The sequence below is a fragment of the Catharus ustulatus genome, chromosome 13, assembly GCF_009819885.2.
Source record: "Catharus ustulatus isolate bCatUst1 chromosome 13, bCatUst1.pri.v2, whole genome shotgun sequence".
NCBI lineage: Eukaryota > Metazoa > Chordata > Aves > Passeriformes > Turdidae > Catharus > Catharus ustulatus.
The window spans coordinates 2,001,586-2,014,481 of NC_046233.1; the positions used below are offsets into that span (position 1 = coordinate 2,001,586).

Below are 12,896 nucleotides of genomic sequence, written 5' to 3' on the forward strand. Positions count from 1 at the left end.
AAATTACACAAAACAGCCTTGGGGTCCTTGGCCAACTTCAGCTCACAAAAGGCAATGACAACTTTCCTGCTTTCCCCTTTTCACATTATGTATTTCATTTTAGAGGGATTCCTCTTTTTTTCTTTTTCCCTACAAAAGAATCCAAACAGAATAAAAAGGGTTTGGATTGGCAGGACAAGGGGGATTTATTTCCCACTGCCAGAGAGCAGGGTTGGGTGAGATTTTGGGATGGAATCCTTCTCTGCCAGGGTGGGAAGGGGCTGGGATGGAATTCCCAGAGCAGCTGGGGCTGCCCCTGGATCCCTGGAATACCCAAGGCCAGGCTGGACATTGGGGCTTGGATCCACCTGGGACAGTGTGAGTGTCCCTGCCCTGTCCCTGTCCCTGAAATCAGATGATCTTTAAGGTCCCTTCTAGCCCAAACCATTCTCTGATCCTCTCAAGTTGTTTTCCCTAGCACTGAGTTAATCCTGGGGGAAATCAGTGAATTCAAAGAGCTTTTTTCCCCCCAACTAAACACCTAAGTCAGCTCCTGCTCATCTGAAACTCGGTTTACTTTAGCAAGGCTAAAGAAATCAAGCTGTCCATCAATTATTTAAAGTGTTTGGCCCTGATCCTGGGTCCACACTTAATTTCACCACAGCCTTGAAGCTGGAATTTGGAATTTTTTTTCCACAGCCAGAGGCTGGGGCAGGGAAATGGCTGGGAAAGAAAATGCCTGAATTGATTTTGGGGTGAAATGAGCTGTTTTGGATGCTCTGAGCAGATGGAGGGCTGGATCCAGACCTGGCTGGGCAGGGAATTCTCCCTTTCACCCCCATCAGCATCACAGAGGGGTCTGAGCTGGACTTTGGGCAGAGATCCTAAATACAGATGTAGATTTTTTTTAAAAAAAACCAAGTATATAATTCTATCTATATAAAAGTCTACTCAATGATATAAAAATAGAAGTATAGCTAACACTCCAAATCTCTGTCCTTACAAGAAGGGGAGAAATGCATTCTTCTGTTCCAGGGAATTTAATTACCTCCTAAATTTAGATTCTGCCAGTAAAGTTACAGAGGATTCACTGCAGTTGGATTTAAGTACTTGATGATATTTTATATTTCACACAATGCTAATGGATGACATTACCTTCATATAGATATTGTCAAGAATTTCTGTGTGAGTGCTTGGGTCTATTCATAATGTTTTAGTCAGCTAAATCGCATTTGATTGCATGTAAAAAAAACTATCTTCATTCCCAGATATTTGTTATTTGAAAGCAAGAATTCATTGAGACCCTGAATCCCATGAGCTGGGAAAGAATGATCTAAAGCAAAACCACAGGTGCCAAAATAATTAAATCTTTTAAGCATCAGACAGAGTTATGATGCAATCCACAGGGGAGAAGGAAAGAAGTCAGTGCTGAAATTCCTCCTCTGCCATAAACTTATTTCTTCCAATTGCTCAGTACCCTAAAATTCAAAGAATTTACGTAGAACTTTCTAGAAATTCCTGTACTGAAATATCTCAGTATCTCTGAGCATCTTGTGCATCTCAGTTGTTCATCTCCAGTGAAACAGCTCAGAACCAGCTCAGGAGAATCCCACAAGGATCATTCCAGACCTGGGATTTGAATTCCATTCACAGCCTACAGCGAGAAGGGTCAAACCAGTTCTGTTTGGTTCCTCAAACTGTAGAATTCACGAGGCATTTTCTCCTGGAGATGCTGGGTTTGGACAAAATTTAGTCCAAACTTACTCAAAAGTCACTCAGAGACAGAATCTGCCACCTCAGGCTGGTGCAGCTTGGGGAGGGTTTTATAAATCCTCAAAGAACATTCCCCCACCTTCTTTATTCAATTTTTTTGTTTGTTTTTATTGAGTAGATTCACACAGCTTAAACTCCTTTGCCACACACGGGGCTGACATCCCAGAGAGAGCAGCTGGAGGGTCCAGGACCAGAAATTCCATTTTAAAATGCGTCCCCTGAGTTTATTTCTGACAGATGGGATTTTCCAGGTACAGAGCTGAGCTCCCTCCGTAATATCTGAACTCAATTTAAGTTTGATCTATGAGATTATTTTCATTCCAACCCCTTTGGACACTTGCAACAACAACATTTCCCTTCTCCCTACATGGATTTAATTTGGTCGTGCACTGCAGCTCTGCTCAGAAAGCTGCTTAGTGGCAATGCTTCAGAAATCTGAATCAAATTTTCCTGAGTGAAATAAAATTAGTTGTCGAGGAAAGGATAATCCACTTTTCTAGGGGCAGTGTTTCCATATTTTAGGTAATGGTTTGAAAATACAATAATAATCCTAATAATGAAATGGCTCTGAGATCCAGTGAGTGCTGATGGCAGGCTGGCTATGGGAGCAGTGCTGCTCTCTGGGGATAAACTGGGAATGACTGGGAGCACTGGCTGGGCCACAAAACTACAGATTGACACCAGAAACCTTTGAGCTTTCTCTGGGCCTGGATCTACCTGGATCTTCCAAGCCCTGCAGGGTGATTAAGGTAATTACCAACTGTACCAACTGTACAGGGCTTGGGGATGCCCAAAATCCAAGTTCCAGGATGCAAACAAGGTCACCTTCCCAGTGGCTCAGAACACACCCTGAGGTCAGAGCATCATCCCACCCTGCCCAGCACCATGCCAAGGAATTGGGCAACTCAAAATGACTGGAACCTTCCCAGGAACTGGGATCATCCATCAGCAGGAGAGGCAGAACCAGGAAAAAAAGAGAAAGAGTAAAATCACAGCTAAAGAGATGACCTGGCATGGAATTCCAGTTGGAAAAACCCTCTAAAAACATTTCCCAGCACTGCCAAGGCCACCACTCGCCCATGTCCCCAAGTGCCACATCCACACAGCTTTTAAATCCCTCCAGGGATGCTCCAGCACTTTCCTGCTAATGGGAAGGTGGTCAAGCATCTCCTCACAGTGACAAAAATGACCAGTGGTGGCTGGTGACCTGTGAGTGTCCCTGGCCATCCTGTGCTCACAGTGTGACATGACTAAAACTGGTGAAACTTTCTCAGTCAAAGTTGTTGGGGTTTTTTTGTGTTTTTTTTGGTTAGGTTTTTTTTTGGTTTTTTTTGTTGTTTTTTTTTTTTTTTTTTTTACTGTAAACCCTCACTAAAAAGAAAAAAATCCTTTCAAACAATTGCATCATGTTCCCAGAAGAGCTCCCAGGCTGCAGGGATTTTATCCCCACTCTCACCAGGAGTGGCAAGCAGCAGTCCCAGCCAGCTGGCTCGAGGGCTGTGCTCTCTCCATCCCTCTGGGAATGCCCACACCATTTCTGTGGAAAACCCTTGGCCAGTGAGACCCCACAGCTCCCAGGCTCCGTTTAGCTGAGCAAGCAAGGCTGGGAACCCATTAATTTGCTGGGTGAGTTATGGTTCCCTGCAGCACCTTTTGTTCACTGTCAAGGTTCTGCAACAATGACAGATGCAGCTACAGCCAGCCCAGAACTCCAGAATTTGATCTACTAAATCATTCCAGATATTAAATGTCTCAGAGATAAGCCTGGCACATGAATTCCTCTGGAGCTCCCATTTGGTGCTGAGCATAGGGTAGGAGGGACTCCCCACAAAGTTCCCTTTTTGTCCCATGGGAAATTGTGCAGTGTGGCTCCCTGCAAAGGAACCAGAATCCCAGGAAAATTCCCCACACAGCTTCCAGGAGCTGCAAACCCACCTGGATAAGGGAGGCAGCACTGTGGGGCATTAGGAGCTCACCAATCCCAGTTCTAATGGCAGGAGCTGGGCATGCATATGAAATTCCCACTTAGCCCAGTAAATAAACAGAAAGGACTGCAGCAAAATAAAGAAGCAGAGGAACACAGGCAGAATGCTTAAGCAGCAAGACACAGGCAGGGGTTCAGTCTGGCTCTTGTCAACCTCAGTGTTAGGAACAAGTTCCTAAGTTTCAGTTTTCATGTTAATTGTTAATGTTGGGTTCCAGGCTTTACCCTGCTCTGATTCCTAATTGATGTTAATTGGTAATGTTAAATTATTGGCCCCATTCTGTTCCAGTCCCCAATTGTCTCACCCAAGTCCCCTTTCCCTTCTGTTGGGTAATGCTGCTGCTGCCCTGAGATGGCACCTGTGAGGAGGGTGACGTCATTGATCCATATGCAAATGAGAGGGGCGCAAAGGACACTGGGACACCATTCGGAGTTAAAAACCCCTTAAAACAACGAGCCTAAATGATATCTGGAACTGAGGATAGTGTTCCCAGGTTGGGAAAACAGTGCAGAACATGAATTTATCATCCTGATTGGCTTTGTTTGCGTCGCCATGACCTACAGCACCCTACCAATATGGGACCCTGGACTAAGAGCAAAAATTAGATTTTTTTGGATTCTCATGAGGACAGAGCCCCAGCTGTGCCTGAGCAGACAAAGCTGTGCTGCTCCTGCTCCTGCTCTGGCTCATCCATCGGGAACAGCGGCACTGTGTGCGACCCCTCAGGCTCCCCACCCGAGCTGATTTTCTGGTAAAGGCCTTACAAAGCAGCAAGTCTCCTGGCCCCTTTATTTCACTCAGTGTTAATTTTTCCTTTTTGTTTAAAACCACCTCCTTCCTTCAGCCGCAGCAGTCAGGAGAAGTGAGCAAATTTCACCTCGACTCATTTATAAAGAGCAGAGAACTGTTCAAAGGAATCCTCACCCGAAGCAGCTTAAGGCACGCAGAGGGTGGAACAATTGCTGCTTCATTTTTAATTTCTCCAAATCACCATCAGATAGATGACAGTGCCTAGCACAGGAAGGAGTCTGCAGGCTTCATAAACAATAGAGGTATTACCCATTATCACACAAGTACAAATTAGTTTGACCTTTCCAGCTTTTTTTGTATGAGGCTTCCTTTTTTCCACTTGACTAGAGAAAATATTGAGTCAAGCCATGTTCTGCACTCCTTTCTCAGATGTATTTGACCAGTGTTTCTTGCCTAAATCTGCAATTAGAAGAGACCCATTAAACACTGAATTAAGCAGAGGAGTTCTCTGGCTCAGGCCAGCCTCACTCCTAGTGCTGCTCCACACCTGCTTTTCCCATGGGGGAACAATGTGGGATGTGATAATTTCATATTCCATGGGAAGGGTTGGGATATGAAAATGTTGTTGAAATCATCACAGAATCATGGAGTTGTTTGGGTTGAAATGTTGAAAACTCATCTCATTCCACCCCTGCCATGGCCAGGGGCATTTTCCACTATCCCAGGGTGCTCCAAACCTGGCCTTGGACACTTCCAAGGATCCAGGGGCAGCCACAGCTTCTCTGGGAATTCCAGCCCCTCTCCACCCTCACAGGAAGGAATTTCTTCCCAATATCCCATCCATCTCTGCCCTCTGGCAGTGAGAAACCATTCCCTGTGTCCTGTCCCTCCAACCCTTGTCCTCTCCAGCTCTCCCAGAGCCCCTTTAGGCTCTGAGCTCTCCCTGGAGCTTCTCCTGTCCATGTGAGCACCCCCAGCTCTCCCAGCCTGGCTCCAGAGGGTCTCCACCCTTGGAGCAGCTCTGTGACCTCCTCTGGATTTGCTCCAGCAGCTCCCAGGCTTTTCTGTGCTGAGGGCCCCAGGGCAGAGAGGGAAGGATGCTCAGTTCCTTCCATCCTCCCTGCCCGAGCCCCCATCCCTGCCTGCCACAACAAACCTGCCTGATCCCGTGAGAACTCAGCCCTGTGGATTTAGGAACTGGATTAACACCAAGCTCTCCTTGTACACATGTCCATCCCCAGAAAGCCTTTGCATGTCCCCAGGGAAGGAGAGTGGCACAGAGAAGTGACCCCTTGTGCCAAGAACTCCCAGGAGAGCTTCCCTGGACAGGCACTGCTCATGGACACATCCCTGCAACGTTTAAAATCACTCCTCATGGATAATCAGCACTTTCTGCAATGTGCTGCATGCAGCACAGGAACTCTCTGGTTCTCCTGATCATTGTGTGAGGAAGCCACAGGAGCTGGGGAGGAGCAGGCAGAGGGTGATGCTGAGCCAGCCACAAACCCTGTACCTGTCAGCCAAAACGTGGGAGGAGCTGCTGCACCAGGCTGGGCAAGGAAACAGGGAAACAACAGGGGGAGAAGCAGGGAAGCGAGGGGGACACTCAGCACAGAGCCCTGACAATGACACAGTATTCCACAGAGAAATTTGATGCATTTTTATGTAAATTCCTCAGAATTAGGGATGCTGAGAAAATTATAGTGCAGCTATTGGGGTTAGAGGTGTTAAATCCCCTTAAAGAATTGTCCTGCCCTATCCCAGACCGTGGAGCAGGGTGTTCCCCTGGCTCATCCCTTATCCCAGGGGATGGAGCAGGGTGTTCCCTGGCACTGCCCTATCCCAGGTGATGAAGCAGGGTGTTCTTTGGGCACTGCCCTATCCCAGGGGATGGAGCAGACTGTTCCCAGACTGTTCCCAGGCTGTTCCCCTGGCTCCCAGGCCATGGAGCAGTTCCCAGTGCTCCAGGATGCTCCATGGCATCAGAGCTGCGGGCTGAGTGCTGCCACCCTGTGGGACCCGTGTCACTCCTGCCTGTGCCTGGCACTGCCGGGATGCTCAGCACACACCTGAGTTTGGGAAGCTGGCAGGGATCAGAAGCCCCATCCAGCTGTTCCCAGACAAGCACAACACGCTGGGATAATCCTGACAGCTAGGTTAGGAGCTGGGGATGTTTATAAATAGGATTTAGAACAAAGATGTTACCGAGTTCTGAGCAGAATAAGAATAAATGTTATCATTCAGGCTCATTTGTAAGGCAAAGGTAACTGATGAATTTACACAATCCCTGTTTACTCACACAGATCCAGGCCTGGGTGGAAATCCTGCTCTGTGCATCACTGGCAGCAGATTCAGGCTGAAATCACTCTTCTGCTGTGCTTCATATTTCATTCATTTCTGCTTCCAGCTATACATGCACAACAGAGGGCATGATACATCTCCCTAATTGAACAATACAGATCAATTAAATATGAAAAGTCGTTCTTGGACTGAAACCCTCTTAGGCAAATGTTCTGCTCTTATGCTAAGTAACTCTTTAAAAAGCTGGGAGTTGAGTGCTGTTCAGAGGGGGGGTTATTTATTTATTTTTTTAAGACTGGGAGACAGCCCAAAAGGATTCATCCATTCATTCATGACCACTGAGCAAGGTAGCAGTGAATAAAAACCATTTGATTCAAGTTCCTCAGAGCTGTTTGTGTGAGGTTCAGAACCCCCTGTGTTCACAGACATCACCCAAACCATGGATCAAACTGGACAAAGATCTCTCTGCTCCAGGTTTTCCAGCTATAGCTGGAAAGGTGTGAAAATGAGGATGGGAATCATGATCAGGAGCCAGGGAGCAGGGACAGCAGCCCTGGGGCTCTCCTCGATGGTTTTTTGGGTCTCCCATCACTGGGAGCACAGAGATGCAAATCTGTTTTGTTGTCTAGAAGTGTTGACTGTGATCTGAATGAAAGGGGTTTAATAAGCAGTGCACTCACAGATGGGTTCAAATCACACAGGTAGGTTATTGCTGGGCAGCACCATTTATTCACATTAAATCACCCTCCACAAGAGAGGTTTTTCCACCACAATCACCCGGGATGTCCTTCCTTCCCCTTCCTAGGCTCTAATTAAATGCAATGACCTGCTAAGCCTTATGTAAATTGGCCTTAAACACCACATCTCTTCCTCGGCTAAACATTTATATAAATAAATGATAAACACGGATTTTGCCCGAGGCCAGCAAAGATACAACACTGACAGAACTCCTGGAAGAGCAAATCAGTCTGGAGTTAGGAGCAGCTCAGCTCAGGGTCTGCTGGAAATCTGGAGAAAACCCAGGTTAACTGTGGGGTCTTTCTAGCACATCTTGCTCTCAACAAGAATTGGGAAATTCCACATGAGAGGGTCGAGTCTCACTGAACCCAAAAACCAAAGAGGGGAAAAGGTGGAGAAGATCCATCCTGGTGCTTTTCTTTTCTCTTTAATTTATCTCAGGAGAACTTGGTACTGGCTAAATCCTAACATGGATGAGGATGTCTGGCCAGATCTGAGACCTCTCCAGCAGGTCCCCAAGGAATACAACATCAACAACTGAGCAGCTGGGAGCTGGAGGAAGAATTAATAGAAGAAGCAAAAGTGGCAGAGCCTCATTTTTGAAAACTTTGATGCAATTTTTAAACTAAATCCCTGCCATTTTGAAAGTGAAATGGTTGCAGATTATTTTTTGAGGCCTTCTGAAGTGCAATAAGTGCATCACTTACCTCACTGGAGGCCACATGCTCATACATCTGTGCTGTGATTATGACCCTAAGCAAAAATCCCAATTTATGTTGCAGAGGCAGAACTTCCCCGTTCTGCTCCACCTCCCCAAAGCTGAGCTCTGCTCGTGACAGCCACCAGATTGTTTTCAAAATGCTTTGACCCTGATGGTTCTGAGGGCTGGACTTGCATTGATTTAACCCAGCAATAAAAACACCCCAACACCTCGTTCTTTTTCTTGGTGCTGGGTTGGGATAATTTTCACCCTGCACACCAAGATAAAACGACTGCACCCAGGGAACAGCAAAGCGTGGAGTGACTTCCCAACATCCACCCATTCAGAGCCCTGTTCAGTGCACTAAACACTGCTCTCTGCTTCATCAGGAATGTGAAGCTCGTTTGTGTTAAGAAGAGGAGCAGATCTGACACAGATTTGACACATTTCCTTCGAGTATCCCCAGATTTGGTGGCTGCTGGAGGAGGAGGCAGGGAAGAGCTGTGCAGTGGCGTGAAGCACTAAATCAGCAGGGTGTCATCATTAGGTGTTTGCTTTCCTAATAATAAAAAGAATGAATCACTCCTGTCATGACACTCATGTCTGCACTGGAGTAAGCAGTGGCAGAGAAGGGTGGGGATGTGTGCAAGTGTCAGCCTTGGCAGCACGCCTGCCCTGAGCAGCTGACATCTGTGGGTTTGGGGAGATTCAGGGCGCTTTGCTGTGCTTGTGATTGCCTTCCTGCCAGGGGCTGCACATCACTCACCCACCCAGCAGCAGAGACTCCCAACGGGGAGGAAAATTCCCCAACTGTTGCACCAAAGGCTCTTCAAAGAGAGCTGAATGCTCAGTGTGACAACGGGGCTGGGCACCAGGTCAGCTCCACATCAAAGGAGGGAGCAGAGCTGCTCCTGCAGAGACTTCACCAGGTCATTCCAGGCCACACAGGGGAGGTGTGGGAAGAAACCCCAGACTTGCTCTGTTCTAACAGGGCTAAAAATAGTGCTGTGATGATTTATGAACTTTCAAAGGCAGCAGAGTATTTTTAAGCAGCAGCAGCTTCTCCTGCTCTGTCTGCATCCCGGGAGCTGCCTGCTCGGCGCCAGGGCTGTGCCCACCCTGCCCTGATGGGAACCAGCCCTCCAGAGTGCTCACCAAACAGAATTAAACCAGACCACAAGAGCAAATAAAAACACAGTGATCTATCCATCTCCTGGGTATTGTCCTTCCTTCACTCTGCCTCATCTTTACCTCTGAGTTTTAAATATTCTGTTTTTAAATCGAGTTAACTCCACAGAACTGAAGCCAAGGTAAATAAATCACGTGGCACCAGAATATTGACAAAATTACTCCGAAGTTTTGCATCTCTGGGAGAAATTTTATGTGGGGTTACCCCTTGATGGGGTAACACAGGAGTGAGTTTGAAACCAAGGAATTGTTAATTCCAGTAAATAAAGACCTGGATAGCAACAAGAAAGACTTTCATACATGAAGAGGTCCAAGTTTGGGAGCCAAGGTGGGCTCTCAGCAACTGCCTCTGTCCTTCCCTCTGGAATAAAAGCTCTGAAAATCAGCACTCAGGAATCAAGCACTGGAGGAATTAACACTGGAAAATGAGCCCAGGACACCCTGCAGAGGATGGCTGAGGTCTCAGAGACACCCACCCCACACCAGAGGTGTCCTTGTGGCCCTGGAGAGGTCACCCCTCACCCCTCCCAGCCCTGAGCACACACCTGCCCTCTCAGCCCTCCCTGCCGGGCTCAGGTGAGGGGCTGGCAGCTCCACACATCCCTGCTCACCGTGGGAAGCCAGGCTGGGGAGGCTGCAGCATCTCAGCCCGTTTTCCTGGAGGCTGCCTGTACAGGTGAGCCGCTCCCCCGCTGTCATTCACATTCCCAACACACGTTTTGTCATTGTGGAGAGCAGAACAAGCTTAAAATTCTGGGAGCGCCAGACGGGCTGGGAGAGAGCTCAGCTCCTCTGCAGAAGGATGGGAAAATCCTTCCAACTGCAGAGTTTTGCCAGGATCATTCAACTCCAGCTACCTGCAGGCACACCCTCCTCTCCCACCACCCAAGAACTGCGGGTGTTTGGGGCAGGAGAGCCTCAGAGCCTCCCAGAAGGTGAGGTTTAGAAACACACCCAGAGTTTGGGGTGGGGACACTTCCTGAGACCCCCCAAAATGCCACCAGGTGGGTTCAGTTGTGCCCAGAGTTGTGCACGGGAGGGAGAGGTTGCTGCTGGCCAGGGGAAGCCATTGTCTCCAGCAGGCTGCCAAGGGGAAATTAGCAGCGTGCACACCTCTAAATGAGGCTGTACAGCAAGGAAAGAGGGATTAGCCATGTAAAGTAAGTCCTTTTGGTATTAGATTAAAGAGGGGAGGTGACTTTGAAGGATTATTCAAGAGCCATTTAAGCAGTTTTCAGAGACTTATAAGCGCAGGGTAAAAATGCAGCTCCTCAGGTCTAGAAAAGAAGAAAAATTCAGTTTTCCGGCCAGGAAAGCAGCAGAAAAAGCTGCTGGGGGACCCCCTTAAGTGCAGGCCCCCAGCATCCAGCTCGGCAGGCTCGGTGCTGGCTGTGCAGCCCGGCTGCAGCATCACCTGCACACCTGGGCTGGAGCTGCTGCAGGAGCCGGAGGGAGCAGGGAAGGGGCTCAGACAGCCACGATGCCACGGGGATGGATCACGGCACCCCCCGGGCTCCCTGCCAGCTCGGGGACACAGCCAGCCACCCACCCACTGCGGGGCACGGGGTGCTGCATGTCGGAGTATCGCGACCATCGCAGGAGGAGCTGCCACAGTCCCTGCTCCCACCTCAGCGATTTACCCGCTGGGATGCGGGTCCTGAACCGAGCCGTGGAAACCGGAGGATGGGCGAGCACAAGCACGAAAATGGACTTGTCCCTCCAGCCAAACGTGCCCTGCTTCCCCGCACCTCAGGGTGCCTCATCAGCATGCTGGCTCTTAATCCTCTGCCCACATTAATCCAGAGGGGAGAGGAATACGTGGCTCCAAGACATCAGACTGCTCTATCGAACGAGCCCTCCTCGGGGAAAAAAAGCCCCTTTTGGCTTAGTCTAAAAGGTGACGGGTAATTAGTATGTAAGATACAAACTACTGCCACTTGTTATGCAAGCAGCATCCTTTAATTTGTAGTTTCGAGAGCAAGCCGCTCCTGTCTGGGATAAATAAAACAACACGCTGCGGTATGTTGCTCACGACACGGGAGCAGCAGCAGCCTGGGGAAAGCGAAAGGAGCTCCAACTCCAGCCGGGAACGCGGCTGGAGCCAGCAAAAAGTTCTGCGAGCGCCTGGAGCAGCCTGGTGGGAGCATCCCCGCGCCCGCATTCGGGATGGCCGCACTCACACCAGGATGCTCTGGTACTCACACCGGGGATGTTCCGGTACTAACACCAGGGATGCACCCGGACTCACATCCAGGGATGCTCCAGCACTCACACCCAGGGATGCTCCGACACTCACACCGGGATGCTCTGGTACTATCACTGGCGATGCTCCAGCACTCACACCCAGGGATGCACCCGGACTCACATCCAGGGATGCTCCGGCAGTCACACCGGAATGCTCCGGCACTATCACCGGGGATGCTCCGGTACTAACACCGGGGATGCAACCGGACTCACACAGGGATGCTCTGGTACTCACCCGGGGACGCTCCTGCCCTCAACCGGGGATGCGCCCGAACTCACCCGGGGATGCTCCCGGACTCACACCGGGGATGCTCCCGGACTCACACCGGGGATGCGCCCGGATTCACACCGGGGATGCTCCGGCATTCACTCCGGGGATATTCCAGCGCTCACACCCGGGGATGCTCCCGCTCCGTGTCCGGGGGCCCGCAGCCAGGCTCCGCACACCCTGGAGCGCGCTCCGCGCTCCGCGGACACCGAGGGGACCCCGGCGGGCACCGCGCATCCCCTCCGCCAGCTCCGCATCCCTCCCGCGCTCTCCTTCCCCCGCGCCGCAGCCTTGCTTCAAAAATTCCTTATATATTCCATTCTTCTTTTAAAATCCCGCTTCAAATCTGCCTCCCCCTTCACCGTGCCGAGCCGAGCCGCGCTTACCTGTGCGGGGAAGGGTGGGACATGCCCGGCCCGGCGCGGCTCCGCGGGTGCGGGCTCTCCGCGCGGCTCCCGCAGCCCCGAGGTGCGCGGCGAGCGCGGCTCCCGCAGCCCCGCGGCCGCAGCATTGAGCGGCAGCGGCGGGGACCGGGCGGGCTCCGCGCAGACCCCACCCCCGGCCCCGCCGTGCGCGGGGGGCGGGCGGCGGAGCTGCGGGGCCGCTTTAACCCTTCCAGCCCCGCCGGTGCCCGCCCGGTGCCGTGCGGCAGCGCTGGGTGCGCGGCTCCGCGGGTGGCATCCCCTGCTCTGCTCCCGGCTCTTTCTGTCGCCCTCCCCGCTTTTCCCCCATCCCCGGTCCCTCTATGGTGGGAGATCACAGAATCCCAAATTACCGCTCGCGGCTTCTTTTTCTTTTTTTTTTTTAATTTTCCCCTCGGCGCGTTGCCCTCCGGTTTTAATCCCAGATTTGCCGTAATTATCTGCTCTTTAAAGGGAGCCTCTCCTCACCCTGGCTCTGCCAGCCTCTCGCTCAACCCTTTGCATTCAGCGTCTCCTTTCATCCCCTTCTCGTTCCTGCTCGTCCAAGA

The 12,896-nt window shown here is 50.4% G+C and overlaps 1 protein-coding gene across 1 annotated transcript in view; it reads right to left on the bottom strand.

Moving 5' to 3' along the window:
* Positions 1-12,395, bottom strand: part of CNTN4 (contactin 4) — a 271,602-nt gene extending 259,207 nt beyond the window's left edge. Inside the window, 1 exon segment of the mRNA XM_033071468.1 lies at positions 12,313-12,395. The gene's annotated coding sequence lies outside the window, so the exon portion shown is untranslated.
* Positions 12,396-12,896: the final 501 nt, after the last annotated feature.